We start from the raw sequence: 4,970 nt of genomic DNA, 5'->3' as shown, positions 1-4,970 counted from the left end.
GGACCTAGGACTGATGCATTACTTCCTAGGGTTGGAGGTCTGGAAAAATATAGGTGATATTTTCCTTTCTCAAGGAAAATATATTGTGAAGCTACTTGAGATATTTGGAATGGTGGACTGCAAGTCAATGACTACTTTGATGGAACTCAACTTTAATAAGCTATGCAGAAGTGTTGTTGGGCCCAAATTGGCAAACGCTACCAAGTATCATCAACTTGTGGGAGCACTAATGTTCTTGTTCAACTCCCATCCTGACATATGCTTCGATGTGAACACGTTGAGTCAATATATGGTGTAGCTTCATCACATTCATTGGATTGCTGCCAAGAATATCTCTGAGGCACAATCCATATGGACTGAGATACACTACTAGGGATTCAAAATTTCATGGATATACAGATGCTGACTGGGTTGGCAGTGTGGTGGATCGTAAGAGCACACCTGGGTGTTTCTTCTCTTTGGGGTCTTCTTCTATATCTTGGATGAGCACGAAGCAAAAATCGGTTGCACTAAGCACCGCCGAGGCCGAATACATTACTGCGAGTATGGCCTGTTGTGAAGCAATTTGGTTGAGGAAGCTCTTCAATGAGCTATTTGAGCACGTGCTATATACCACCATGATTTTTTGCGAAAACCAAAGTGAGATTCGTCTATCAGAGAATCTTGTGTTCCACGACCACTCCAAGCACATTTATATAAGGTACCACTTTATCTAGGATGTGGTATAACGAGGAGTAGTTAGACTCCAACACATCAGCACAGATCAACAAGTTACCGAAATTCTCACGAAGCCTCTGGGAAAGGTCAAATTCTTAACCTTCTGAGAGATACTTGGAGTCATTGAATGACTCTCTCATGAGGGTCCTGTATGAGTTGAACACAAAGCTCTGAGAGCTCATGGGGGCATGAGGTACTTCTTGGAGCTAGTTATGAGTGAGCATAGGGTGAATGGTTCACCTTCCCCTAGTGGTGCGGTGGATACAGGGTGAGTGGTTCACCTTCCCCTATGATACACAATTATGGTTGACATGTGTGTAGGGTGAGTGGTTCGCCTTCCCCTACCCGGACACATGTATGTTGCGTGAGTGGTTCACCTGCCCCTATGATTAACATATGCATAGGATGAATGGTTCACCTTCTCTTATGGCATATGAGCAGGATGAGTGGTTCACCTTCTCCTGCTGATGCCCTGACACACATCCTACCCATAAAGGATGGGACTCATGGGAAGTACCTTTTTATCTGGGATTAAGGACTAACTTTAATCAGTGGAGAGTGGTATGATACACTCTCGATCATTTCTTCTTCATTATTACTTCATGGTTCATTAGAGAAGAGAAGTGATGGCATGATGGTTCAAGACGACAGGTTGGCATGATGATGGATTGGCAGGTGGAATTATCCCTAGTTGAGAGGGAGTGTTAAAATGGCAACTAGGGCCAACTTCCAACTTAGGATAGCTCAAATGATGGACATGATTATTGCATTGGATTCCTCTTTTGGAGAGGTACAATTTTGATATAAATATCATCTCATTCTGACAAGCAGAAATGGAATTATGAATTTATTCTTCTTATGGACAAAATTGTCAAGGTTGGCCTCAGTCAAATGTAGGCTTATGAATCCCAATAGATGGGTCTCCTCACCCTCATTGAATTGTATAAATAGGAGTGACCCTTCCCTCATTTAGAAATTCATTCACCACAAATCACATCATCTCTCTCTTCTCTTATTTGGTTCATATAGCTATTGGAGGCAGTTTCTCTTCTTTGCACGTGTGGTAGGAGCCAAGCTTTTTCAAGGGAAAAATAGGTCAAAGTTTCAGAGCATTGAACAAAATTGACCAAGGGGGATTTGACCACTCGACTTTTGGGCCAGAATTCTGATTTTTATAGGCCGCACTTATTGGCACAGAAATCAAGGAGTTTGGGACAAGTTGACTAGTGTTGACTTCATTTTGACTTTAGATTTGACTGTAGAAAATTACAGCAATGTGTCTTTCTCCTTTGACTGTGTTTGACCAAATTGTTTTGGGTTGATTTTGACTCTCCTGGAAGACCGAATTTGACTGCGATTTGGAGGAAATTTTGGGATAGCTTTGACCACTGTTGACTTTCTAGTTAGGGTTGCATTGACTGCTGATTTGGTAGTTCTGTTTTGGGCTTATGATATTTATACTCTCTCTCTCTGTTGAACTATTGAAGAATAATAAGAATATTTTATCAAAGGTTTTCCCCATATTGGGCTTTGTCCCTGGCATCCGCCACATCTTGTGTCTTATTTTCCTGGCTTGTTTTTCTGCATATGATTTTATGTTCTATCTGCATTTATTGTCAATGTTTATAATTTTCTACTGGATATAATTGGAAATTGTCATTGGGTTGCTAAAGGAACATTGCAGTAAATCGTGCTTAAGCATAGAACATACCATTGTTATATAAATTTAAAGTATTCTTAAAGCCTGTCACGATGAGCCTTGTGGAGACCATTTTGATTATAAAATAATAGGGCATAAGGCATTATAAATGGATTATTTCTTTCCCACGATATTTAAATATGTGAAAGTATGTTCATAGTTGTGATAGTTGTCAAAGAATGGGACATCCCATTCAGTCTCATGAAATTCCTCTCCAAATATAGCGAGAATTAGAACCATTCTTGAAATGGACTATGGATTTAATCGGCCCTATTAATCTTCCATCAAATCTAAAGTCTTATAATATTTTGGTTTGCACCGATTATGTTACCAAATGGGTGGAGGCAAAGGCTCTTCCTATGGATACAATCAATGGATCTCGTGTGTATTTTCTTGCAAATGGTCATCAATTATGTTGACATGTTGTTACTTTAAGATACAGTTGTTGTTACCTTGAATTACCATTGTTATTCCCTCAAGTAACAATTGTTGGTCTCTCAAGTCGCAATTTCTCATTATCCTTTAATTTGTTGTTTGATTGTTTTTGTGTTTTATTTTCCACCTTTTTTATTTTATTTTACTTTAAGATACATTTGTTGTTACCTCAAATTACCATTGTTGTTCCCTCAAGTAATAGTTTTTGTTCCCTCAAGTCACAATTGTTGTTCCCTCAAGTCTCAGCTACTACAACCTCTAAATTCTCTTTTATACATTTGTGCCTCTTGGGACTTGTTATTTTCTATGATCCTTTAATTTCCCGTTATCCTTTAATTTGTTGTTTGATTGTTTTTGTGTTTGATTTTCTACCTTTTTATCTTATTTTAATTTAAGATACAGTTGTTGTTACCTCGAATTACCATTCTTTTTCCCTCAAGTAATATTCATTGTTCCCTCAAGTAATAGTTATTATTCCTCAAGTCACAATTATTGTTCCATCAACTCTTAGCTATTGCAACCTCTAAATTCTCTTTTATACATTTGTGCCTCTTGGGACTTGTTATTTTCTATGGTCCATTAATTTCTCATTATCCTATAATTTTTTGTTTGATTCCAACCTTTTTTATTTGCTTTTACTTTAATATACACTTGATGTTACCTCAATTACCATTGTCGTTCCCTCAAGTAACAGTTAGTGTTTCCTCAAATAACAATATTTTTTCTTTCAAGTCACAATTGTTATTCCCTCAGGTCTCAGTTGTTGTAACCTCTAAATTCTCTTTTATACATTTGTGATTCTTGGGCCTTGTTATTTTCTATGATTCTTTAATTTTTTGTTATCCTTTAATTATTTAGGACCTTTGCGTTATTCTCCAGAATGCCCCATCATGTCACACATTAAAATAGTTAATCAAATACCATAGTGGAAGATTTGTTTTGGTACCTAACCCAACAACAAACTAAAATTTGTGCTTAATAACATAAAACTCTCATACCTTCCATCTTCCACAAACTCAAAATATATTTATATGAAAAAATATCATTAACGAGAGATGGAAATATAAGTAAACTCGCCAGGGTACTAAACAGACCTGCTGGAAGTGGGGTTATGCTTGTATGGTACTAAGGCAAACCCGCTAGGGTACTGAATAGGTCTACTGGTAGTGGGGCTATGACGAGTCAAAGAGAGGTAAAAGTACATATAATAACACAATATCACTCTTCTTGGGAAGGGCCCTGATCACTTTCTGCCACTATTGGGCTTCTAACTAAAATAGGAAATAATAACTCCATACTTTGGCTTTTGGAGAATCATTCGAAGTTTCTTATAATGATAATGTCTTACTCCTATGATTTATCCTAAAATATGTGAATACTATAAAAGTGGGACACATAAAAGTCATTTAACCTTGATTATATAGTGAAGGCTTATTATAATTTGCTAAGAAAAAGGGTAAATCATTATGTAACTAGTAATGATTGTATTATTCACACTCTCACTTTCTATCCCATGTTTGTGTACTTTAATACTTCCTTGTCACTACATTTTTTGGGAGATATTTAACATTGTTATTTCTATTTCAAGTCTCGAATCTTAATGATATATGATGTCTATAGTACCCCTTTTAATTCATTATACCCATTATGCATTTTAATGTGCTCATTCCCAGTCTAGTAGTCCACTGCTCTATTTTTGCCACAAATTGTTTAACCATTGGATAAGGATGACCAATACGTCTATTGTGGGGGAATGTTATGACACTATGATTTTCCTTGTACCTTGTCATATAACTCACACACCTTCCCATAATGTGATTGTCGTTACCTTTGTTGTATTATGAAAATCAAGGAGAATGCATGCAAAAATTTTGTATTCTTTAGCTAGCCATTCTGAGAAGTTCCAAGCAACCAACAACAAAATGGGAAGCTAGACCATCTCCTATGAACCACACTAGCTAAGGGTGACACCAAAATCAAAGAAAATCCTAAGACGTGCCTGATGGATGTGATATTTTAATAAATTATAAGGTTTTGGTAAAGAAATCGCCCTTGAATTTATGCAAATTTTAAATAATGGAATAATATTGATGACGAATTTGCAAGTGCATGTATCATA

The sequence above is a fragment of the Pinus tabuliformis genome, chromosome 6 (assembly GCF_031772625.1).
Source record: "Pinus tabuliformis cultivar Carrire ecotype Pingquan chromosome 6, CPIR1, whole genome shotgun sequence".
Classification (NCBI taxonomy): domain Eukaryota; kingdom Viridiplantae; phylum Streptophyta; class Pinopsida; order Pinales; family Pinaceae; genus Pinus; species Pinus tabuliformis.
This window is presented reverse-complemented; position numbering follows the sequence as displayed.